The following is a 13,896-nucleotide window of genomic DNA, read 5'->3' as shown; positions in this document are numbered from 1 at the left end:
GAAGACTTCCAATTCTCTGAAACCGATCATGAGTTTTGGATGAAATTTTTTGTTCTTGGCTATGCGCTCTTTGGCCAGAGTTGCGTCCCCTAATCCTATGCATCACTTCCACTATTTGTAGGCAATGGATTAGGTCAAGAAAAATAGCCCAAAAGCTTCTTGAATCCAATCTTGCCATTTGAGAAAAATTGGTTTTATTCTTGAATACAAACCTTCTATCTTGGCCAAAATTTGTATAAATCTTTCCCCATTAGGTTATGCACGAAAATTGCAATACATTTTACCATAAATGGTGATTGGAAACAATCAAAATATATTTTCTACAAGAATATTTGATTTCCCCTTTTATTTAAATCATTAAAAAAATTAATTTTAAATGAAATAAAATGAAGTGCTTCTTGTCATATATTTTGGATAACTTGTGGATCAAGTTTGTATCATAAAACCATAGGCCCATTTGCAAAATTTCTCAACTTGAACCTTCTTTTTTCACATTTGGTCCTCCAAAATCACCCAACTTTGATCAATCATATCTCACTCAATTTTTAAGCTATGAGGGAGTTCTAAGACTTTTTGGAAACCTCAAGAGGTCCTCTATAAGCCACTTTGGAACATATTTTTCATTTGGAGCTTTTATCTTGATCATATCCTCTTTGACAAAAAACTGCTTTTGGAGGATGCCAGAAAAGGACCTGTAATCTTTTGCACTGTATCTCTCAAATGAATCATTTCTAGCCCTGGCTTGTGAGAGACAAATTTGTAGATAATCCAATTTCCTTCAACATAGGCTTTGAGTGGGGAATTTTTGATGTTCCATGTGAAAGTTATGCCCAGTCAAAGTTGGGTTGACTTTCTCCTAAGAAACCCTAATTTGAACCTTTGTGTATTTGTTCATCTCTGAGTTTCTATTAATGGAATCATGATCAATCTTTGATCAAATGATGGTTGTACTTCACATACTAGATGTTGACCAAAATTGGGAAGCTTTGACTATGCTCTGGTGATGGTTGACTTTTTAGGTCAAACCAGTTGACTATGGATCATCTGGACTTTGGAGTGAGTGATCTTTGGGACTGAACCTTGAGCTTTGCATTATTGTGAATGGAATATGGGAGGGCAAATTTTGGGGTACGACACACACCAACCAAATAATTTCTTGCTCAATCACACCTGAATGAGACTTCCTTTCCTAGACATGTCAGTCCAAGATTTTCTTGCTCAATTAAACCTGAAAGAGACTTCCTTGCCTAAACACACCAGATCATGACTTCCTCGATCAATCAAACCTAAAAGAGACTTTCGTGCCAAGAAACACCAGCCTAGGAATTCCTTGCCAATTAATCTTAAAGAAACTTCCTCTCCTAAACATACAAGTTCATGACTTCCTTGCTCAAGCACGCATGAAAGAGACTTCAGACTCTTTAAAAACAGAATATGGTACTAACCTATGTGTTTATATGAGTGCTTTTTAGTTAAGCAGATACACAAAGGTTTACACTTTGAACATAATATAAAATGACTGCTCCAAAGTGTATAAGAATGAAATCGTCATTCTTCTTCTTCTTTTTATTCTTCTCCTTCTTGCACAGATGATCATCATTGTTGTGCTTTACTATTCTATTGATCTCTTGATCATATTCACATTTTCTCTCTTTTGAGTATTTTTACTCATATGTGAATATGTCTCACTCTACTCTCTTTTCTTCCTACATTCTTTTCAGACTTCTGGTTGAATGTTCCATTTTGTGTGTATCCCCCATGTGTATATATTCAATCTTCCATTTTATCTTTAAACAGATACTAAGAACATACTAGTTAGAGAGGGGAAGATTGAATCTTTAAACAACATAAATAGTTGTTGACTTACTTTAGATAGAACAAAGTAACGTGAAGTTAATTTCATAGCTAGCATAAAGACGTTGAGAGGAGCAGAGTAGAGTGGCATTTATAGTGTAAAACAGTTTAAGAGACATGATGATGATGATGATGACAATAATATTTTCTCTTGAATAGACATAAAATAGTGTACCGTTGTCATGATATTTTCTTAATATATCTTCTGATTAGGGACTTCTCATAAATGTTTGTCGAAACTTGATTAGAGTTACTATCACCATCTACTTAACTTATAGAGTCATAGGCTTCTTATAGAATTAGTTGAAGCTTGATCAGAAGTTAGAGTATGTCTTTAGAACCTTGTTAGACAAAGGTTTCAGAGTCTTTGTATTCTCAAGACTGAAATTGTCTTGATCAGAATATTTATTAGATGAAGACAAAATACATTTGAAATAGAGGATTCAGAAAATATGTTAATAAAGCTTGTTCAGAGGTTGCAGAGTCATTCCTTATGATAGATTTTCTTTGCTTCAGATAATGTCAGTCTTTAGATTTTGCTGATCTTCATATTCTAATTATCTTCAAATTCTGATTATCTTCAGATACTGTATATGTTTGGCTTAGCATCTGATGCATATAAATTAACTTCTTCAAAATCAAAATTGTGTTTTTTTAGATCGACATAATTATCTTCCTTGTTAGAAACTTAGAGTATAAAATTATTCTATATACATTAAATACTTTGTTATCATCAAAACTTGAGGATAGTTTATGAACCAAACTTGTTCTAACATATATTCACACCCTAATATCTGAAGAACGATTTGGAACCTTAGAATAGTCACACCCTATTATCATACTAAATTAAGGTCAACCAAACATCCAAGGGGTATCAATATTAAATGGGCATTTGAATCCACCGATGCAGCTGCCCTAGAAGAATATTTTAGAACTTTAGAACCTTGAGATGGTTTTTCCTTAGGAATACATATGATTAGATTTGACTGGTCCCTAAAGACCGTCGTATAGTAGTCTACGAGATCTTCTGACATTTGTCCCTTATGACAACTATCCTAAGCATAAGGGTTCTATGGCCTCGAAACCATTCTAAAAGTGGGATTATAAACCAAATTTAGATATGTCGCTACCGCGAAAATTAACAGAGTCGCCACTAACATATTTATCCTGAAAAGGAAGGGAATGCCAGCAAACCACAAAACAAAACAACGGTCTCACGACCAGAGAAAAAGGGTAAGGGAGTCGGTTACGCGAGGGGAAGGTATTAGCACCCCTCACGCCCATCGTACTCAATGGTATCCACGCTTGTGTCTAAAACTATGGGTGTGTAAGCAAATCTACGCTAATCTGGACTAAAATGAATGCAGAATGTAGGGAAAAGAAAGGATTATGCTCGCACGGGCCCTACCCCGCTGCCTACGTATCTGTTTTGCAGAATCAGAGCTACCGTAGCTCGGCTAACTAATTTCTGTTTGTTTTGTATTTTTTAGGTGAACGAGTTACATTCACACTCCGCTGCTCGACCTTTGGAGACTTATGCTTGGGAATGGAGCGGAAATAACAAGCTCTTAAGAAAAGAAAATCAAAGAGTGTGGTTTGTGTTTTAAAGAATGCATGAGGAAGACCTAAGCTAAGGGGGGAAAGCTTGCTACCTAATGTTATCATACAAAGGGTACAAGTCTAAACTAAACTAGCAACCTACGGGGGAAAAGGCAAAAGCACACAATGAGCACACAAACGAGCATCCGCTCGTAAAGCAAACAAAACCAACGGTACTGACCAAGTGGTAGAAAAGCGGTCCCGCCATAGCCAAGGGGAGCAACTCAACCCAAGTCAACCAAGCATTAGACCTCGTGAAAATGATCGGGCCATAGACAAGAGGGCGGACCCCTCTCAGCAACCAAGCCGTCACGGATCGTAAATGAAAACGGTGCGTGCGTACACCGAGCATCAACGTCGAGCGACGCGAGCTATAGGAAAGGCGGGGGTCCGGCTGCATGAACCCTTTTCCTGACATACTCGATAACAAGATCTTGTGCAGGTTCAGAAGCGAGCAACGCGTAGCATGCACTTACTGAACAGACTCGATGAGACTAGGCGGGGGTTGATTGCTAACCCTTTCCGCGTGCCTTCCATGAGGACTTAACGGAGTGCCATATAGGACTTATTACACCGTGACTCCCTGCCGCAAAGCACAAATGTAAACACACCAACAAAAACAGAGCCTCTTTCGAGGGCTTGGCCAGATGCATGTCTAGGTCCTACTTCTCATGTTAAAGGATGATGCGGGAAAGCGATAAAGTGCAAGAGAAATAAAATGAAACGGGAGACAATACTGAACGGATAGCAAATCCGCAATGAGCTAGCAAGCGTAAGCAGAGAAGTCCGAAGTACTTCGCGTAAGCCATCATCCAGCAAAGCGAGTCAGAAAGCGTCGTCGTGAAAGTAGATCACAAGCGACATGTGGCACGCGTCGAGCATAACCACATAAGCAACCTGCAAGAGAACACAAGCCAGACAATGCAGGAATATACATCTCAATGAATGAGAGATCAGATGAATCGCATCAGGCATAAGTTCGTGTCCCACAAATAAAGCGGAACACAATGCAAATCAATCGCACTGGAAGCGAATTCGTGTCCCACAAGTAAAGTGGAACACAAAGTAAGTCGAATCGCAATCGAAGGCTCTCTCGAAGTACCTCGCACATCTCAACAACCAAATCAGTAATAACCAGGAAACATGCACCGACCATAGAAAATACTAGCAATTAAATTCTAAATGAATTCTAAAGGAAAAGTTAGCAAGATTAAATTGTTTTTTTATGACATTTTTTATCTAAAAGAAAATAGAGCAAAACTATGTAACAAAAGCATTTAAAATCTAACAAAGAAAATATTACATGTTTTGGTATTATCTTTTTTATCAATGCGAAAAATCTAATCAAACATAATGTGTTTCATGGCATTTTATCAAAGAATTAAAACTAAACAATATAACAAAACATTTAAATTCTAACAAGCAAAATATTACATGTTTTTGATTATTTTTTCAGCAACCAAAAAATTAACAAAATTCAATGATTCTATATTCTATTATCATGTTAAAATCTAAAAAAAATATCAATGATTTATCATACCAAAAGAGATAAAAAATAAACTAGTAAAAAACTAATCTAAAATAGAAAACATTCTACACAGGGGGGTTTATTGCCGGAAAATAGTGGTGCAGTTCAAAACAAGGCGCAGGAGGCCCAAGGGGAAGCCCAACATAGTTTTTTGTTTGATAGCATGACCAAAAATGGAGAGAGCGTGGGCCTACAATGGGGGGTGTACGCAGGAATCTTGCTGAAGGCCCAAGAGTATTGTCTCTATCTGTTCTTCAGATTTTTTTTATGTCAACAAGAAGGAAAGATGGGCCATGGTTGAGGTACTGATGTGGAAAATCGGTCAAGGGCCCAAGGAGCTAATCAGATTTTATCTATTCAGATTTTCATGATTCAATCAATTCATTGAGCTAAATCAGATTCTGTATTTTATTTCTCAAAGTTATGACTAATTAAACATATTAAACTCAATTAATCGCCATTAATATACAGATTTTCTCTTAACAATGCAATTAATAATAAACACAAACAATTATCTGAAAGAGGATTAGGGTTACGTGTTTTTGTGGCCATTGAGATCAATTCCTGAAAACTCAAACTCGCTCCTCCATCTCAACTCCGCGGCGACAGCGCGGCGAGTCTCAGTCGGAGCTTCCCCGATCTCTCATGGTTCTCGTTCATCTCTCCGACTCGATTCTCATCATCGTTCTCGTTTCACGTCATCAGTCTCCGCCTCGTATCTCCGATGGAACTCTTCGGCTATCATGGACAAGAAACAGAGCTATATCTCGCATCTCCGGCCAAACTCTCATCGTCTCTTAATGTTTCTCAATCTCAACTCATGAACCTTCAACGGCGTCAGAGCTCTCAAGTTCCCTCTCGATTGGAGAAAGAGTTTGGTGCGCTTTACAAAATCCGGTACGTATTGTATTTTCTCGATTCCTCTCATCTTCTTTCCGGATCCGTCTTCTTCTTCTTTTCTCTGAATCGCATCTTCGCGCGTGTGATGATGAGCGGTGAAATTTGTTGAGGTGCGATGGCAGGTCGCGTTCTTGAGGATGATGGAGATTTGATGCCGATTCAGAGGTGGTGAAAGTGAATATTGATGATTGGAGATTATTGATGAAGGTGAATTCCGAAGGTTGAAGCGTGAATTGCAGAAGTTTTGTTACGTGAAGGTTTTGCCGTCTTTGATCAAGATTCGAAGATTGTTGTGATATGCTTTTTTTGTGAATTTTCTGTGGATTGAAGGATGAAGATGAGGATTGTTGAATTCTCAAGGTGATTGATGAAGAGTTTGTGATTTGTTGAAGATTGGAGAGTAATCGAGAGCGAGGAAAAGTTTGTTACGGTTTCTCTTCCAATTTCTGTTATCAGGTTGAATCAAGAGAGAAAGAATTGAAGAGAATCGTGAATGTGAAGATGATGATGATAGAAGGAGTGATGATGAACGATGAAGGTTCTTGAAGAGGCTCAAAGTTTGTTACGTTTTTGGTTATCGGTGGTTCAATCTTTTTGTTTTCTGTTATTGATTTTTGTGGTGAATGATGATGTTGAAGATTGATGAGATGATCATTGATGATTGAAGAGGTCTTGGAGAAAAGATTGAAGATGAGATGCGATGAAGGTCGAGAGAGAGAGAGAGTCGATGAAGTTTGTTGTGAAGAATCATCTCAAGATTGAAGAGTGAATGGCAGTTCAATCCATCAAGAGAACGAATCTCTCCCCAAAAGTTTGTTATGGTTCTGTTACCATTTTTTTCCTTCTGTAACGTGAATTCTGATATATATCCATTCCTGTTATTCTGATTTTTTGTTTTATGCCGTGAATTCAATCTGCTTTTTTTCTTCTAAAATTCTGTTAGCACTCATATGCTGAGCCGGTTTTTTTTTTGTTATCGATTGCAGGGCTGTGGTTCTTTTGTTACTCAAAATGAAATTTACAAAATTATTTCATTCAAAATCAAATTTACAAAATTAATTAATTCAAAATCAAATTTTATCACTCGAAAATCAAATATGCAATAATTTGGATAATATAAACACTAAAAAAAACACATCTTCCCAAAAGTGTTATAACCCGTATTTGCAGATATTATCAAATCCCATATATTCATGATTTGCAATCTTGTGCACCATATTTGAAATGCCAACTCCACCTAACAAAATGAATAAAAAACATCTCAAAATTCATAAGCATGGATATAATGAGTATATACAGAGACATTGTAAAATTAAATCCTATTAATATAATGTTGCCTAAAGTAAGATATGAGATAAGTGTAGATAAATAACAAAACCAAAGAAGAAAATTGATATGCTTACCAAGTGAGATTGCACTGATAAATACTATACCAGCAAGAATAAAGATGATGACAGATGCTCTCCCAAATAGGTTGATTATCTTTCTAACAAAATGTTGTCCAACCAAGGCTGCTATAATAGCCAACAAGTTGAAGTAGAGAGCTGTGTGTCACATTTCAAGAATAACACATTAATAAGAAACAATCCATTGTACAAAATCGAATATTAGTATAGAGACTAAAAAATAAGCTATAAGTTCTCGATAACACGAACCATAAGGAACTGGAAATCGTTTCAACATGAAGTATTCCACGACACACATAGACGAAGAGAATATCATGATGAACGTTGTTGTGGCGCTTGACACCTGTGCACATTCGATATCGAATCCAATTAATCAAACTAACCAACTAGATTTTATGATGAAGATAAGAGAAACAAAGTTTATATAATAATGAATTCTGACACTCACTTGAGGAGGGATTCCCAGTTCCAGAAAAAGTGGACTAATAATGAATCCGCCTCCTAGTCCCAGCAATCCACCGATTACACCGGACAGTAGGCCAAAGACACAATAGATGATTAGTTTGGTAACTGTAAATTCTTTCCCTTGATCACCTGTGGAAGATATTTCTCTTTTCCTTGTGAATAATGCAATTGCCTTATATGAAGATACTCCAATTGAGATTGGAATCTGTATATATATAATGTAAGACATGATTCAAACTTCTTCATTTTTTCCAGATATCTTTTGTAACTTGTAACAAACATTCATATACAAATTCACAGAAATTATGTGATAGTAAAAGAGATTATTACCTGTAAAAAGTTCAGTACCCAATATGTTGTTGAACATGTAGATGTGTTTTGCTGTAAATAGGTAAACAGAAGATATTATTGATCTCAGATGAATTGCATGTTATAAACTATTATTATGAATGTACTACAAATGATGAAAAATCAAACCTTAGCAATTTGTATTGCAATGAATGAAACCCAAACTAATGCAAGAAGTCCAAACATTTTCCAGTCCACGTTTTCAATTATAGTCACCTACAAATTACCATATTGTAATGTATATAAAGGTGTTAAAGAGCTTTTGTGAATACTTTGATGAATCTCTGATTCATCGCCATTCTCATTTGATTTAAAAACTAACTGATGATTACAAAGATTGACTATAACATATAGGATAGGTTAAAGTTTGTTGAGTTCAAAGAAACTCTAACTAACTCAACCACTTCTAATAACCATATAACTACTTTAAAATTATCGCACTAACTAGAGATTACTAAACTAAATCCTTTTGAAAATAATATACTTGTAATACTCTCCCTCAAGCTTAAGGTGGTAATAAACCAACTTTGACCTGGACACGCAAATCCAAAATATTATAGACCCAAGAGGCTTAGTTAGTGATTTTGCAATTTGAAGGGAAGCTAGTACATGTTGAACAATCAATTTCTTAGAGGACGTGTGTTCCCTGACAAAATGGATGGTCAATTCAACATGCTTTGTCCGAGCATTCAGGACTAGATTATGGGAGAGATGCACAACACTGATAAATGTAAAGTTAAATTAATGTCATAATAAATTCTAACTAACTCAAACACTTCTAACTAACATTCTAACAACTTACTAACCACCTTCTAATTTTAACACTAACTTGAGATTACTAAACAAATTTCTTTTGAAAATAATATTTGTAAGTTTTGTTAATTGCAGGTAGAAGATTCCGATCATGTGTTCATGCACTGTTCTAAATTAGCTTCTTTGAAGAGTAGAATTCTATTGTGGATTATTATAGTTTGACCTAACTCATCCTTACAAAACCGGTTGGTAAGGTGAGGAGTGTCCCTCTATATATACTCTTTCAATGCTCTATCTCCAACCAACCAATGTGGGACTTAAGGATCTTCCTAATATGGATCGATACTCAGATGCAAACCGTATTGGATTGCTGCGGAAATTTGCTGAACTGGATAGAACAATTGAAGGGCAAATTGAAGTGTAATAGGGCTGCAGGCTGCAGCTTTATGGTTAACAATTTGCTGGCTATTTTACAAGATACAGTGGTATTCTTGGTGGTGGATTGTTTCAACTTCAAAAGGAAGTATCAATTGTAACTTCTATGAGTGGTATAAAAATCCTCTATTGTGTGCATGACGATTGTAACTCTAATTTGTTCTCCTTTTTTTCTTGTATAGGGTTGGAGTATCCCTAGTACTCCTAATCTTTATATAAGAGTTATTTATGAAAAAAATATAAACTATTAGTCTAGTGCATGATAAGAGTTTAATTTTTCTAATCATATGAAATATGATTCAAATCTCATAGACTAACATATAAATTAATGATCATTGACGACACTTTAAAAAAATACCATATATATCCAATTCATCATTAGTTTTATGTACCTCGGTTTTGTATTCAATGCCACCATTTGGTCCAGTTGAAAGAGCTTCGTATTCTGCTTCATCTTCAGCTTCATCAGAACATAAAAAAAAAACATAATCTCAAAATACTTTATTTTTGTTTTGGTAAATATTATTAATAAGCAGTTTTGGAACTCACCAATTGATGCTTGTCTCCTGGCAGCCTCCTACTAGAATGAATCAAGACATTTAGTCATAATTTTTTTGAGTGTTCATCATTAAATAAATAACACTGGATTCAACACGAAACAATAAAAGAGACCTTTTTTATTAGGGTTTCCTTTTTCCATGTCTCAGCCCCTTTAAAAAATGCCTTAGTTGATGTGCCTAAAGAGGAGTAAAACAATTAGAGGAGCAACAAAATAAAATCAAGAATGCCAAAATGAAAAGAATAGTTTCATAGTTAATTAATACCTAAGAAAATAACAATAAGCAATATTGTTACAAGCCAATCAGGAAATATAACGTTGCAGATAACTCCAATGCTGATACCAAGCATGAGCATAGGTTGAATGAGAAGTGCCAAATCATAGTCAATTATTGGCTTATTCAATGTAGGATGTCTCAGTTTAAGGTTGTAGTAAGCTGCTGCAAGGGATACACCCATCACCATGCCTGAGACAAATACAAATAAATAAACATAATCAGCGTTGGTTTCAGATTCAGATACTGACACATTTTTTTTAAGAGTAACTCTGACACACCTTTTAAAGAAGTGTCGATAGCATAGAAAATAAAATAACTTACATTTTGAGATAGCAGTGGCTGATTTGGGATCAAATCCAATAATAAGAGTGAGCATAGAAACAAATATTCCACCACCACCAATACCACCGGCACTTCCAAATGCCGCTCCACAAAAACCAACAAAAGTACCCAAAACTATTTGCCATCCAAACTTCATTTCCTGCATAATTAAAGACCCTTATTTATTTTTATCCAATTAATAATTTTACAAAAATATTCAATTGCAAAATGCAACTTCAAATTAGTTATGTCATGCTTATTTATTTTTAAGGGCACACTTTCAAACTAACCACATCTGGTTTATTCATTCTTAAGGTAAAACTTTGGCCATTATCAACCAAATCAAAAATAAATTTTTTATATATGTTATTATAATAGAAATCGAATTTTAAAAAATTGATATTGACTTTAGGTCTCAAAATAAAGCTCTATTAATTAGAAAGTTCTATTTATTTCAATACAAGAAATATTAGTTATACCGTAATATAAATATAAATATAATTTTTAATTTTAGTCAAATATTTTTATGTATATGATTAACATTATAGTGTTTCTAGATTAAATTTAAATCTAAAAATATATTGTCAAGAAATTAAAACATAGATAAATTCAACTACTCCAAAGCTATTATGAAACAAAAAAAAAAACATGTTAATTCCATTTTTATGTTAGTTTTAATACAAATATTAATTTTTCTTATAACTTTATTTATTTCTTAAATATATAGATCTAAAAGCCTTAAACATGTTTTTTTTTTTCACCAGTTTCTATCAGGTTCATTGGACTGACTAATTTGATTCGGGAATTAATTTAAAGACAGAGAAAAAAACACATCCATAGAATTCAGAAGAAAAAAAAATGTCAATGAATCTTCTTCTTAGAAGTTAGAGCAAGAAAGAAAGATAAAGAGAAAAGTGAAAGCTTACCGGCCACACATGTGTATAACCTAATCCATCTGTTTTCCAAAAGAAATTAACAGCTTTTGTGAGAAAACTGTGTTCATGCTTTTGAGTCGTAGAAGTAACATTAAAACTTGTTACTTGTATTTTCATAAACCTTCTTTCATCAGATGCACCCACAAAACAACCAAACAACAAAATCAATATCCATAATATGAATCTTATTTTCATATCAGACATATTTTTTCTGCAATACACAACTAATTTGCTTTGCATGGAATATATGGCAGAGTGAAAGCAAGAAGAGATCGATTTCTTTCTCCTCCTAAATATACTATATTTTCCCTAATAAAAAAACCAACATAGTGGAGTTTTTTTTTTTGTTTTGTTTGACATATCATAGTTGAGATTCTAAATATTACTATTATTTTGTCATGGGCCATTTTATTTGAGGACGTGATAGAGGATCTTTAGTATGCATATTCCATTTTTCCTAATAAAAAAATCAACATAGTTGTGTTTTTTTTTTTTTTTGTTTGACATAACATAGTTGAGATTCCAAATATTACTATTATTCTATTTTGTTAGTTGAGATTCTAAATATTATTATAATATTGAGGACGTGACAGAGGGTCTTTAGGCACGTTTATATATATATATATATATATATATATATATATATATATATATATATATATATATATATATATATATATATATATATATATATATATATATATATATATATATATATATATATATATATATATATATATATATATATATATTTATAATATTAAAAAAAAAGTCATTTACCTTTTTTTATTATTATTACTTTTTTTATATATTGGTTTACTTATCCCCCCAAAAGAAGCCTAGTTTACTTTGGCTACTTCTTTCTTATTTCCTTGCACATATAAAATAGAGTTTGTTTGTGTGTCTAGTTTTAACCAGCAATCTCCATATTATTAAGTTTGATATTTTATGTTAAGTCCTCGTAGTTTTTTTTTTCTTTCAATAATTGATATTTCATTAAAACGCACTCAAGATATAAGTATTGAAGAGTAATTCATATTCAGAATATGAGTATCAGAAGTTCTGATGTGGGCTGATCTTCTGATGGTTATTCAGAAGATAGTGTTGACCAGAAATTCTATCTTCTGGGTCCTTTAGCTTAGCTATTTAGTTAGTAAGGGTACTTTAGTATTTTCTAGTACTGTACGGTTTGTACCTTAAACTTGTTCACTAAGTTTATTTTTTTTAATAGGCAATTGATTGAAAAAGCTCGCACTAGGGGTGCAACCCTTACAAAAAAGAAACGATCCTAAAGGTTAACATAATCGGATAAGGGAAGTTTAAACCATTCGTAATAACTTGGTCTAAACTTAGGGTATCCGACACACAACCAACGCCAAGCTAGAAAGACTATATTAGTACAAATGACATCAAAACAATACCCCTCCTCCTTGAAGATTATAGCATTTCTCATTAGCCAAAGACTCCAAACGGTAGCAAACCATACAAAGTTGATAAGAGTTCTTCGCTTTCTATTCTTCACCTTATCTTGTAAATCGCCAAAGAGCAAGAACTCTTCAAAGTTGATTTCCTCCTTAATTCCTAACCACCCGAAAATATGATTCCAAATCTCCCTCGCGTCGTGGCAAAGAAAGAAAAGATGAGATGAAGATTCCAACACATTACCGCAAAAGCCACAATTCGGATTGGTAATACTAGTAAGGCCTCTTTTCAATAATTGATCCTTAGTGGGAAGCCGATCAATTAGGAATCTCCAAGCAAACAACTTAATCTTAGGCGGAAGATTAAGATCCCACATAGCTTTCAACCAACCAATTAAAGTAGAATCCCATCCAAAAGGTTTAGAGTTGTTCACCTCCGAAGAGATGCTAGACACGGTAAATTCCTTCTCCGCATTAAAAAACCACTCGAAGGTGTCGTTCTCGAACTCGCGAGGAGAGTGGCCGCTAACCAACATGCTGAAACGGTTCCAGCATGGCATGGCAGCCGCTGCTGCCCAAGCAGCTGAACCGGTATCGTTATCGCCAAGAAAGAGCGCCTCCAAATCCCACCTATGTGATCCTTCGGTCCAAATCAACACATCCGCCACCGTGCAATATTTCTTAGAAGAAAGCGCAAACAAGTCCGAAAAAGACATGCTAAGAGAAGTATCTCCCAACCAAATATTATGCCAAAAAAGAGTGTCCTTTCCGTTCTTGCAAAGATTTTTAAAACAACCAATAAATCCATTGTCCACAACCTCCTCCGACAAGTTGTTCTTACACAAATCCTTCCACCAAATCGATTCATCCCTTCCTATAAACTCTCCACCGATTGCTTGAATCTTAGTTTTAGGACTACGATACCTCACCTTTAAAAAACGACTCCAAATGGCCTTGTCCTCATTAAGAATTCTCCACTTCCACTTCAAAAGAAGCACTTTGTTCATCTCCCTCACATCTCTAACCCCCAATCCTCCTTTCTCTTTTGGCCTACAAACCACCTCCCACTTCACCCAATGGATACTTCTTTTCTCA

The 13,896-nt window shown here is 34.6% G+C and overlaps 1 long non-coding RNA gene and 1 pseudogene across 1 annotated transcript; one reads left to right on the top strand and one right to left on the bottom strand.

Annotated features, from left to right (window-relative positions):
• The first annotated feature begins 5,297 nt into the window (after positions 1-5,297).
• LOC131660019 (uncharacterized) lies at positions 5,298-6,780 on the top strand. Its single transcript, XR_009300668.1, has 2 exons — positions 5,298-5,878; positions 6,004-6,780. It is a non-coding gene; the product is annotated as an uncharacterized LOC131660019 (long non-coding RNA).
• Positions 6,781-7,536: 756 nt separating this feature from the next.
• On the bottom strand, positions 7,537-11,696 carry LOC131660018 (sulfite exporter TauE/SafE family protein 3-like; annotated as a pseudogene).
• Positions 11,697-13,896: the final 2,200 nt, after the last annotated feature.

This window comes from Vicia villosa, linkage group LG3, assembly GCF_029867415.1.
Source record: "Vicia villosa cultivar HV-30 ecotype Madison, WI linkage group LG3, Vvil1.0, whole genome shotgun sequence".
NCBI classification, from domain to species: Eukaryota; Viridiplantae; Streptophyta; class Magnoliopsida; order Fabales; family Fabaceae; genus Vicia; species Vicia villosa.
This window is presented reverse-complemented; position numbering and strand designations above follow the sequence as displayed.